This window comes from Choloepus didactylus (assembly GCF_015220235.1).
Source record: "Choloepus didactylus isolate mChoDid1 chromosome 25 unlocalized genomic scaffold, mChoDid1.pri SUPER_25_unloc1, whole genome shotgun sequence".
Taxonomy (NCBI): domain Eukaryota; kingdom Metazoa; phylum Chordata; class Mammalia; order Pilosa; family Megalonychidae; genus Choloepus; species Choloepus didactylus.
The window spans coordinates 6,728,171-6,741,717 of NW_023637606.1; the positions used below are offsets into that span (position 1 = coordinate 6,728,171).

At 38.5% G+C, this 13,547-nt stretch overlaps 1 pseudogene; it reads left to right on the top strand.

The window, feature by feature from the left end:
• Positions 1-7,051: 7,051 nt before the first annotated feature.
• Positions 7,052-11,467, top strand: LOC119525315 (annotated as a pseudogene).
• Positions 11,468-13,547: the final 2,080 nt, after the last annotated feature.

A 13,547-nucleotide genomic window follows, 5' to 3' on the forward strand; every position in this document is an offset into this window, starting at 1 on the left:
CTAGCAATAGAGAGCAATTAAGGAAGGGGGAACAATAATCCAAGAAGGATAGATAAGCTATTTAATGTTCTGGGGATGCTCAGGAATGACTATGGTCTGTTAATTTCTGATGGATATAGTAGGAACAAGTTCACAGAAATGTTGCTATATTAGGTAACTTTCTTGGGGTAAAGTAGGAACATGTTGGAAGTTAAGCAGTGATCTTAGGTTTGTTGTCTTTTTCTTACTCCCTTGTTATGGTCTCTTTGAAATGTTCTTTTATTGTATGTTTGTTTTCTTTTTAACTTTTTTTCATACAGTTGATTTAAAAAAGAAGGGAAAGTTAAAAAAAAAAAAAAGAAAACAAGGAAAAAAGATGTAGTGCCCCCTTGAGGAGCCTGTGGAGAATGCAGAGGTATTGGCCTACCCCACCTCGATGGTTGCTAACATGACCACAGACATAGGGGACTGGTGGTTTGATGGGTTGAGCCCTCTACCATAAGTTTTACCCTTGGGAAGACGGTTGCTGCAAAGGAGAGGCTAGGCCTCCCTATGGTTGTGCCTAAGAGCCTCCTCCCGAATGCCTCTTTGTTGCTCAGATGTGGCTCTCTCTCTCTAGCTAAGCCACTTCAAAGGTGAAATCACTGCCCTCCCCCCTACGTGGGATCAGACACCCAGGGGAGTGAATCTCCCTGGCAACGTGGAATATGACTCCCGGGGAGGAATGTAGACCCGGCATCGTGGGACGGAGAACATCTTCTTGACCAAAAGGGAGATGTGAAAGGAAATGAAATAAGCTTCAGTAGCAGAGAGATTCCAAAAGAAGCCGAGAGGTCACTCTGGTGGGCACTCTTACGCATACTTTAGACAACCCTTTTTAGGTTCTAAAGAATTGGGGTAGCTGGTGTTGGATACCTGAAACTATCAAACTACAACCCAGAACCCATGAATCTTGAAGACAGTTGTATAAAAATGTAGCTTATGAGGGGTGACAATGGGATTGGGAAAGCCATAAGGACCACACTGCACTTTGTCTAGTTTATGGATGGATGAGTAGAAAAATAGGGGAAGGAAACAAACAGACAAAGGTACCCAGTGTTCTTTTTTACTTCAATTGCTCTTTTTCACTCTAATTATTATTCTTGTTATTTTTGTGTGTGTGCTAATGAAGGTGTCAGGGATTGATTTAGGTGATGAATGTACAACTATGTAATGGTACTGTGAACAATCGAAAGTTTGATTTGTTTTGTATGACTGCATGGTATGTGAATATATCTCAATAAAAAAAAAACCTCAAAAAAAAAAAAAAAAAAGAAAGGGAGAGTATAGGTTAGAAGGACAAGGATAGAAGTTAGATTTCCTTTAAGACACCTAGTCTTTGTTGATTGGAATTTGAAGCCATAGAAATACTGTACATGATCATAAAACAAAATTTAAATTTAAAAGCAAGCATTGTAATAAAAATGAACTTAAATGTGCATATAGCTGGTAGCAGAACCACACAGACAGGAACTATTCAAATTGACTTCAACATACATTAAGTTGACACTTCATCCCTGGTGAAATATATCCTAAAGACAAGAAAACTGCAAAAACCATCTTAAACTGTTTTCAGTGATTTATTGTTTGGGGTGAGTAGTATGTGCATATTTAAGATAAAGGAAATATAATTTATGTAGGATGTCAGCTCTGTCATTCACTATGTCGTGGAAATTGGGATCTTGGTTTGGAAGAAAAGAAATAGAAATAGAAATATTAATGCTGACCTTATTAGATAAATATATAGGTAAAATGTAAAGCAAAATACCTGCAGTCCTTATTTTACCCTGAAGAAAACCAAATATTTCCTGGTTTTGTCTACTGAAAAGTTCTAGAAACAATGACCAATAGTACTAATTTGGCAAGCCTTGTGCTCAGACTATGGTCTCCAAATATTATTTCCCACCAAAAGAAACTAGGCCACCTTGGAGAAATAGCTGATTTCATGTCTGAAGCCTACAAAAGATACTTGGAACCTCACAATCAAAAATTGTAATGACTGTTTAATAGTCTACAAAATATTATATAAACATCATTAACTGTTAAATTTAGTCTCTTGAAAATTTTTATGACATTTGAAAGTGCTTACTAGGTTAAGTTCTGTCTTTTTGAATATTCTTTGGAGCAAAATTTTCTATTTATGTAAGGGCTGCTCTTCTTGCCTGTTTGTACACTTCAAATAGTCAAGACTCAGTCCTAAGCAAGGGGAGGGGAAAGGAAGAGTAGAATACAGGAAATGTCCTCATAGTGAATTTAGGGGGTTACAATTTATTTGCTGTAATTAGATGATGGTTTCCAATGTAAAAACTACTAAGGAATTACTTATATATATTATATATAATCAAATATGAGACCATAAATCATAAGATACATTATTACTTATTAAACTATGACACTCAATGCTCTGTTATCACTTAGAAGTTGTATTTCACATTTATATTTATTTAAATAGCTTGTAAGCCTTGTTTAAACATTTTTTTTCATTTACCACATTTGTGATAAACAGAAATATATGCAAAATAATTTTAAACCATCTTCAGTGTCAGAATTTGACTCTTCTGAGTCACTTTTTGACTTTGAGTCATCAGGGTCCCATATTTTTGCATATTATCCACCTGTGCTCTCAAGAGTGTTTGCTCTGCAGTGTCATGGTTCTCAGCCCAGGGCAATTGTGTCTTCCACAGCCCAGTTGACTATATCTGGAGACATTTTTGGTTGTCACAGCTGGGGATGTTATTGGCATCAAACAGGCAGAGGCCAGGGATGCTGCTAAACATCCCACAGTGCAACAGACAGCCCCACGGCAAAGCATGCATGAGCCATGAAACGGAAACATGATGCTGAGTGAAATAAGACAGACATAAACATACAAATATTTTATGATTTCTTGTATATGAAATATCTAGAACAGGTAAATTCATAGAGACAGAAAGTAGGTTAGTATTTTGCAGGGACTGGGGTAAGGGGGTAGAATGGTGAGTGAGTGCTCAAAGGATAGAATTTCTGTTGGGTTGATGGAAAAGTGTTGGTAATGGATGGTGGCAAGAGTAGCACCATATTGTCCATGTAATTTATACCACTAAACTGTACACTTTCAATTCTTAAAATGGGAAATTTTATATGATATATATGTTACCACAAAAAAAAATTTTAGAAAACGAATGGTAGGAGGGGGTTTGTTTAGGAAGCCCTAAAGGAGTTAAGCAAAAGAGGATGTGGTTTGAACCATGGTGGTAAAAGAAGAAGCAGAGAAAAGTGACTGGACATGTGGTGTTGTCTTCAGTTCCTCTTCGGAAAGACTCATCCAAAGTTTCTGGAGATGATCATGTAGGGGCCCCAAGGGAGGGGCAGGTGGGTGAGCTGGTTAGGTGTGTGTGGACACAGGAACAGTGCTCCATGTCAAGAACTGATTGTTGCCTCACTTGCTGTGTCAACAGGGGGATTGTATTGATTTTTCTTAATTATTTTCTTATTTTGAGATAAAAGCAGATTTACATGCAGTTGCAAGAAATAATATACAGAGACCCTGCATTTTCCCCAATGGTAGATAATACCTTTAAAAACTATATATCAAACCCAGGATATTTATATTTGTTCAGTCAGGGTACAGAGCATGTCCATCAGCACAAGGATCCCCAATATTGATCTTTTGTAGCCACACTGTGTCCCCAACACATAGAAACTCTTTCTATAATGTTGCCACTTAAAGAATGTTAAATAAAGGAAATCTACAGTATAAAAAAAAAAAAAAAGAAATGCATAATCTCAGATCCCACCCCAGATTTACTGTCTGACACCCTCATGTGTTCAAATCTAGGAACCTGTTAATTTTTTTGGCTATACCAATTCTATGAGAGTCAGTTTCTTCCTTATTTTCACCCCCTGCAATTTTATTTAGATATATTCACATATCAAACAATCATCCACAGTATACAATAAGATGTTTACAGTATCATCATATAGTTGTGCATTCATCACCACAATCAGCCATTGAACACGTTCATTAACTAAAAACATAAAAATAAGGATAAGAATAAAAGTATAAAAGAACACCCAAAACACCTCATAACAACCATTTCCTCCTATAATTCATTAAACTTTTGTCTCCATTTTTCTACTCCTCTATCCACACACTGAATAAAAGGATTGTGAGGCACAAGGTTTTCACAATCACACATTCACACCTTATAAGGTATATAGTTATACCATCATCTTTAAGAATCAAGGTTACTGGATTGCAGCTCAATAGTTTCCAGTACTTCCTTCTAGCTATTCTAACATACTATAGACTAAAAAGGGATGTAAAATAATGCACAAGGATAACTTCCAGATTGACTTCCTCACACCTTTTAAAATCTCTCAGCTACTGAAACTTCATTTTGTTTCATTTCATTTCCCTCTTTTGGTCAAGAAGGTTTTCTCAATCCCATGATGCCAGGTCTAGGCTCATACCTGGGAGTCATTTTGCACAATGCCATGGATACTTATTCCCCTGAGAGTCATGTCCACCCACTTGGTTGGCTTAGAGAGAGAGGCCACATCTGAACAAAAATAAGAAGTTCTGTGGGGGTGACTCAGGCTTAATTAAATAGGATTAGCCTCTCCTTTGCAGCAAAGAGCTTCCTGAAGGCAAGCCCCAAGATTGAGGGCTTGGCCTACTAAATTGGTGTTCCCCAATGCTTGCAAGAATATAAGTAATTCCTCAGGTGGGTAGGTTTAATATTTCCACATTTTTCAACAGTCCCTCAAGGGGACTTTGCAAATCCTTCTTTTACTTTCTGCCCAAATTACTCTGGGATGTATCAGGGTATCACACTAACCTGTACTAACCAACCAGAGCTCAATTCCTGTTTATGGATCTATGTAGTTATATGATAGTTGAATAAACTGACCATGCAAGTTAAATTATATAGCATGCTACAGAAAATATAGATTTTCCACAAAATAAACATCTCTAGGAAGCTGTTTTAACAAACTCCCATGCACATTTAAGTCTGAAAACTGCTGGTTTATGGGACTGCAGAGAAAAAACATGGAAGGAACCTGGGCTCCTGACTTGTCATGCAGAGTAGTTTTGTGCTTACATAGAATTCAAACTCTTATCTAAGAGAGAAAATAAAACTTCCCTTCATGTCAGTTTTATTTGGGGGATTCCTTTTAACAGCAGATAGCGTTACTCTTATATGCTAATCACAGGCTTTAACTAAAATTCCAAGATGTTTATTAGAAAAATGTACACAAAAAATGGATGGACAAGGATTTTCATGACAGTATTATTTATATTTGTAAATGAAATTTAAATCAAGCTACAACTTTACCAATAATAATGCTTAACCGATTATACACCCTTGATTTAGAGTACAATGCAGCCATCAAAATCATATTTTGTAACCATTCAAAGATGTTGGAAAATCTGAGAATGCTAAATTTACAAATGGAATACAATAATAAAAGGACCAGGGTTTTTAAAGCTCCACAGTTTTAACATTCTGGGTTGGATATTTCTCTACTATGGGGACTCTCTTGTGGGCTGTATGATGTTTGTCAGGATCTAAGGCATCTACCCACTAGATGTCAGTAGCACAGCCCCCTGTCTCCAATTTTTGATTTAAAAAAGTCTCCAGACACTGCCAAATGACACTGTGGAAGTAAAATTGCCTTCAGTTGAGAACCACTGATATAAAGTGTATAGACAAAGTTTGGGAAATATACCAAGATATATATTTCTAAGTTAATTGCCAATATCCCCAGGTGATAAAAATTTTTGTGTGTTCTTTAAAAATTTCTGGATTTCCCATCTATACGCCTACAAGCATTTACTTAAATGAATTTGATAGGTGTAGATATATGTATATATATACATAAATACCCCATTGAGTATCAATTTTGAGCAAGATTTATTTATTGAAAATTTTAATTATTAGACTTTGAAAGGTTATCAATACACTTAAAAGCATGCCTTAATCAGACTGAATGCAATGAGAACTGTAAAACTTGAGGGGTGGCTGACAGAACATGATGTGTGTGTCATATTATAAAACATGATGTGAATGTGACAACCATTATTGAACCAAGATATCTTGTGCCAATAGAAAGAGGCTTTTCAATTTTATTTTATCTGAAAAAAGAATAATTTTCATTATGATTTATGATCACCTGAGTCAATATATGCAAATTTTTTATCGGTAAATGTTTTTAAGCATCTCAGTCAATATATATAAATATATATATCTATATAGGTACATCTATTATAGTTAACAATTCATGTGTCTTTGATGACAAAACACAAGTATAATTGCTGTCCTCTGTTGTTGGCTGAATACAATTATCCATGTATGCTCCTTCCCACATATCCCAAATTATCCCTTGATTTCACTATGCCCTATGAACCACAGTATTCTTAGTGCAAATAACTTCAAGATATCATCTAGCCCAAGGATTGGTCTAAATCTGGTATACACTTGTTTTTATACAGCCTGTGAGCTTAGAATGGCATTTGCTTTTACCATTGATTCAAAAATTGAATATTTCATGACACATTAAAATTATATGAGCTCCACTAGAGGCCCTCCTTCAGACCCTGCTCTCAGTGGCTTTGCCACTTGCTGGGCTGACCAGTGGTTAGTGCTCAGTTTAGTGTGACGGGAGATGCATGTGAGGACTACTGACAGGGGGTCACTGTTGGAGACAGCAAGGCTGCAGGCCAAGCAGCCACCCTTCCCCACTCCCTGAATGGGGGGCAAGGAAGTGGTGAGGGAGGAGAGGTCATTACCATAGGCCCTGGATGCCCTGGAGTAGGCAGTGGCCAGCCTTGAGAAGAAGCTGCTGCCCTTCCCACCCCGCCCACTGCTACCTCCACCACCTAAACAGAACCCCTGGACCAAAATCTTCCCCAGCATGTCTCCCTGACAGGGATGGGGCTGCTGCTGCTGCCCCACTGGAAATCCTGGAAGCAGAGGGCAGTTCTCTCAAGATTGTAAAAACAGGAAAACTCAGGAGAATGAAATCCAATAAGGCTAATGATTTTGGAGATATGGCAAATTGGCCAACGCCAAGTGAATTAGTGAACACTGGCTGTCAAAGTATTATCAGCCAGAGAAATAACAAGCCACAAAATAGAAAAGAAAAAGAAGAGAAGGTTGAATATAACACCAACAGTAAAAGCAAAGAAAACTGGGAAACAAAATTAGATGGTTCTGGTGAAAATGTTAGTGAAGACGAAGCTCAGTCAAGTTATCAACCAAAGAGAGATAATAAGGAAAAGTGGGTACCACTCCACTTAGATGATGTAAGACCAGATAGTCAAGAAAGACCAGGATCCCAGAACAGCTCAAGATGTCAACTTGAAAAAAATAAATCAGCACGTAACAGTAAGCAAAATGCCACAAGAAGTTGGAGGCAAGATAGAGAAAAGAGAGATGATCAAGATGAAGTTTCCAGTGTGAGAAGTGAGAATGATAATATCAAAGTTTTCTATAGAGGCTAAGGAAGAAGCCAAGGACAGGGAAGAGGACAAGGCAGAAGAAATCCTCTAATAAGGTTTGATTATTCAGAAACCAAGGTGGTGGCTAGGTGAGACGGGGCTAAGGAACACCTCCATGGAAAACACTAGAAAAGGAACAGAGAGTGACCCAGAATACTGGTTACAGCGATGTGCCAGCTGGACGAGATCTGCTAGTTCCCAGGGGCTGTATACTTGGTGAAACTGGGAGTCTGCATTCTGAAATGAGTGTGTAAGCTGGCTGGAAGTCCCACAGCTGTGTGGCGATCTGGGGAAGCCAGGGTTTGGAGTCTGGAGACTGATGGGCTCTTTTAATAAAAAAAAAAACAGGGAAAAACCCAGGAGCAGCTGCAGGTGCAATCATGGGAACCACGCAGTAAAACACAGCAAGAGGGGGCTGGGCCAGCCTCTCGATGTCTGGCCTGGAAGATAGCCTGCTGCAGATATCCCTGGGGCCAGGGGAATGGAGGGAAGAGCCAGAAGCTGAATGAAACCCCGCGGCTAGCAGCTCGCTCCCAGGAGGGCTGGATAAACTCCTGCCTGGGGCTGTGCCCGCAGCCCAGAACCCCGCCAGTTGTCCCGGAAATGGGAAGGAGGAACTGTGTGAGGAATGGGGTGTGGAGATGCCCTGTTCAGCCATTTTTGCATCAGGCTGAAAGCGAGATGGCTTCGTCCGGCAGCCTGGGGCTTCCCTTGAGGGATGGCACACACTGGTGATGTAGCACAGTATTCCCTCAGCAGAGGTCCTGGAGGATTGTGGCTGGGCAGGGGGACCCACTTGGAGATCCCAGAGACACTACACCAAGTCCAGTGGTTTGTGGGACAGTGAGAGAGAGGGGCTGGGGCTGAAATGAAATGAAGGCTTGGACTCTTGCAGCGGCCTTGAATCTCCGGGAACCGGGGGGATTTGAATGATGAGGCTGTCCTTACTCCCTGGCCACACATACAAGCACCCCGCATTCAGGCTGGACAGCTCCAGCAACACACCCAGGCTGAATTCTCTGGCTGGACCCCACAAGAATCATTTCCCCACACACCATGGGGACAAGGTGGAGAACTGAGTTGAGAGGTACAGGTGACTCACAGATGCCATCTTCTGCTTAGTTAGAGAAAGTGTATGTCACCAGTGTTTCTGAAAAATTAGACAGGTTTTTTTTTTATACACAAATTAAAAGAACCCTGTCCAGCAGAGCAAATGGCAAGAGGCCAAAAAACAACAGAAAATCTCAATGCATATGATAAAACCAGACGATATGGAGAATCCAACTCCAAACACACAAATCAAGTTATCAGAAGAAACAAAGTTCCTCACAGATTTAATCAAAGAAATACAATCAAGGAATGAAAACATGGCAAAGGATTTAAAGGACATAAAGAGGACCATGGCCCAGGATATAAGCAACATAAAGAAGACCCTAGAAGAGCATAAAGAAGATATTGCAAGAGTAAATAAAAAAATAGAAAATCTTATGGAAATAAAAGAAACTGTTGGCCAAATTAAAAAGACTCTGGATATTCACAATGCAAGGCTAGAGAAGCTGAATAACATCTCAGTGTCCTAGAAGTCCACAGAACAGAAAATGAAAGAACAAAAGAAGGAATGGAGAAAAAAATTGAAAAAATCAAAATGGATCTCAGGGAAATGATAGATAAAATAAAACATCCAAACTTAAGACTCATTGGTGTCCCAGAAGGGAAGAGAAGGGTAAAGGTCTAGAAAGAGTATTCAAGGAATTTGTTGGGGAAAACTTCCCCAGCCTTCTACACAATATAAATACACAAAGCATAAATGCCCAGTGAACTCCAAATAGAATAAATCCAAATAAACCCACTCTGAGACATATTCTGATCAGACTCTCAAATACTGAAGAGAAGAAGCAAGTTCTGAAAGCAACAAGAGAAAAGCAATTCACCACATACAAAGAAAACAACATAAGACTAAGTTGTGACTACTCAGCGGCCACCATGGAGGCGAGAAGGCAGTGGCATGACATATTTAAAATTCTGAGAGAGAAAAATTTCCAACCAAGAATACTTTATCCAGCAAAACTCTCCTTCAGATTTGAGGGAGAGCTTAAAATTTTCACAAACAAACAAATCCTGAGAGACTTTGCCAATAAAAGACCTGCCCTACTTCAGATTCTAAAGGGAGCCCTACCAACAGAGAAACAACAGAAAGGAGAAAGAGATATAGAGAATTTTAACAGAAATATATAGTACCTTACATCACAAAGCACCAGGACACTCATTTTTCTCTAGTGATCACGGATCTTTCTCCAGAAGGGACCATAAGCTGGGACATAAAACAAGCCTCAAGAAATTAAAAAAAAAAAATTGAATATACTCAAAGCACATTCTCCAACCAAAATGGAATACAAATAGAAGTCAATAATTTTTGAACTGTAAATCCACTATTTAATTCCTACATGATATAAATTACAGGAACTCTAATGACAAATCAGTGGTTTGGACTCAATGTAAAATATGTAATTTTAGACAACTATATAAAGGTAGGGGAATGGAGGAGTATAGGAACATAGTTTATGTGTCCTATTGAAGTGAAGGTGGTATCAAAGAAAAACAAGATTGATATGGATTTAAGACGTTAATTTTAACCCCCACAGCAAACACAAAGAAATTATCAGAGAATATAACCATAGAGATGAAATGTAGAGTTTGGGTTAAGAGAAATGGGGGAAGGGACAATGGGGAGTTAAGAAATGAGTGTGGAGTTGCTGTTTGAAGTGAAGGGAAATTTCTAGTAATGGATGGTGGGAAAGAGCATTACAACATTCTAAAGGTGATTAATCCCACTAATGGAAGGCTAGGGAGGGGGTGGAATGGGAAGATTTAGGCTGTGTATATGTTTCCACAACTGAAAAAAAAAAGACAGTCTAGATGATGATTGAATGTCAAGGATGAACTTGGATGGAATTGGAGGATGGAGGACAGGTGGCTCAAAGGGACACAGTTGAGACATAAGGAAAAGGAAATATAGAATGTAAGCTTCATATCATTGTTGAATCTCTTGTACTTCTTAGCTGCGCTTAATGGGATTGCATAAAAGAATGTTCTTTCTCATGGGAAGTGTATATGTGAATTACAGTGTATGTTCAAGGATGTGTGCAGCTAGCGCTCATATGTTCAGAAGAGAGAGCAATAGATGATGGATGATAGGGAGGGAGGAAGGGAGGAAGGGAGGAAGGGAAAGAAATAGCAACGTGACAGCATGTAAAGGTTGGTGGATTGAGCTATCGGGAGAGGGTGGTCTGGGTATGATGGAATTCTTTGTATGGGGTTAGTATTGTTTTTGCAACTGTTCCTATAACTTTGAATTTATTTCAAAATAAAATTAAAAAAAAGTTTGATAATTCATATTGTTATCAAAAACATGGTGAAAGAACTGACCAACAATTTCAAGCAGAACTTATTACCAGTATGATATATTACTGTGATGATGGTACAGGTGTTCAGGTGTATCCAGGGGAAGAAGGATTGGTAAAAGAATAAATGAAGTGCCAAATTGAATACTACTTCAGTATAGAAAATTTGGAATGGAACTTCTTTGTTAAGAGAAAGATGTATGAAGTTTTCTTGCCTGTTTCACTCATTACTGGTATCCACCAAGTTCAGGCTTTCACTACAAAGCTTAGTCTCATTTTAGAGGAGGCTCCTAAATATAGCACATAAGTGTAAATTGTGGATGAGAAAATGAGAAAAAAAAATAGAACCAGAAATGTGGCCAATTCCTGGACCTCCTGCATGTAGTGTGCCTCAAACAGACTTTTCTCAACTGATTGATTGCCAGAGTTCATACCAGGCTAAGCCTTTGTCTCACATACAGAGTCTGCCCCAATCTCTCCAAGAATTGGAGGTCCACTGAGTCCAAAGAAAAACACTGTAACAAGCAATCTCTTAAACTCAGTAATAAAGAGACAAACCAATTAAAAGATGGGCAAAAAATCTGAATATTTATTTCTCAAACAAATACATAAATAGCAATAAGCACATGAAAAGATGCTCAATATCATTAGTCATCAGGGAAATGTAAATCGAAACCACAATGAGATTCCACTTCATGCCCACTAGGATGACTATAACAACATAAGTGTTGCTGAAGACATGGAAAACCTGGAGCCCTTGTGCAATGCTGATGGGAATTGCAAGTAGTCTCTGGCCATAGTCTCAGAAGGTAGAATAGAAAGTTATCATATGATCCATCAATTCTTCTCCTAGGTGTATACTGAAGAAAAATGAAAACATATATTTTCATAAACACTTGTATATGAATGTTCATAGCAGCATTATGAAAGAAGAAACAAATGAAATGTTCAATTGATGACTGGATAAAAAATATGTGGTGTAACCAAACAATGGAATGTTATTCAGCAATAAAAATAAATGAAGTACTGACATATGCTACAACATGTATGGATATACCTTAAAAATCTTGTTAAATGAAAGAAGGCAGTCATAAAGGACCACATATTGAATGCTTCCATTTATAAGAAATATCCAGAATAAGAATATCTATAGAGAAAGAAAGTAGATTCAAGGTTGCCTGGTGCTGGAGAGGGCATGGGGTGAGAGAAAATGGGGAATAACTGCTAATAAATACTGGATTTCTTTGCTGGGTGATGAGAATGTTCTGAAATTGGTTGAGATAATGGTTGCACAACTCTGAATAAATTAAAAAACATTGAATTTTATACTTCAAATATGTGTGATGTGTAGTATTTGAATTATATTTTAATAAAGATGTAATAACCAAAACAAAAAATGTATGAAATTCAAATTTCACAAATGCACAAATACAATTTCATTGTAACATGGATTATTTGTTATGTATCGTCTATGGCTGCTTTTGCACTATAATGGTTGCCATAGAAACCATAGTGTCCACAAAGCTGAAAATATTTAATTTCTAGTCTTTCCTTAAAAGGTTACTGACCCTTGTTTTAGTCTTTTAGCTGTGCATTGCCAGGTATAGATCAACTGGAGAGATTAGGATCCAAATTGTAGAATGAAATTCAGTTTGTTAAGTACAGTCCATGCGCCAAGTACATTTACTATATTATCTCATTTTAATTGCAACAAGAACCCCAAAGAGGAAACTGAACTCATTTAGCTTCAAAAGTTTTGGAGCATGCATGGACAATAATAGACCTAGTATTCCCCTAATTAAATTGATTTTCATTAAAGTCTGATTATTCCTGGCATGAAGTATCTATTGTGTTCCACTTGGACCTAGTTGCACTTGTAATAGCATGTGGGTTGAGCTATTGCTGCATGGGATTTACTTAAGTGTGAAATGCTTTTATATTTGCTTCATAAAATGTGTTCTTCTAATCTTAATTTCAGAACAAATAGTCAAAAGTCTATAAGTGGGAGGAGGGGAACATCTTGGCATAGAGAGGAGTAGAAGCTAGTTAGCCCCCCTGGAACAACTAATAAACAACCAGGAACAACTAGCAAATAATCTGGAATAACTGCTGGGGGACAAATGTGACTGTCCACATATCACAGATTGGGAGGAGTGTCTGAGATCAGAGCATAAAATCTGTAAGTAAAAACTGTGGACTCAAGCTAAGAGCCCCTCTCCCACAGCAGCCCACACTGCAAAGCATCACTGTGCTAGAGAGCAGAACTCTCTGAACAAGTGAATATACCTCAGCCCAGCTCCAACTGAGGTTTTAATTAACAAATGTTGATTGCTCAATACAAGCTATGAATCCCCAACAAACAGACAGAGGCTTTTGTTGATGACTGACCTTGGATTGCTGAGAGACCTCTCTGGGAGGGAGGGGAGCCCAGTGGACTGGGTGCTATCTCTGTCCAACAGGTGAAACTGAGGATGGCCACAGACTGGCCCTGAAGGGGGGCTTTCTGTCCTTTTTTCAGCTCAGTGGAGAAAGCCTTAGCCATTTTCAGTTCCCAGGGCTCTGACCCAGACAAGGGTGGAGATAGCAGAGGCAGAGAGATTATTCAAATGCAAATGGTATCTCCCTAGGTGATGCATTTTCCTTAA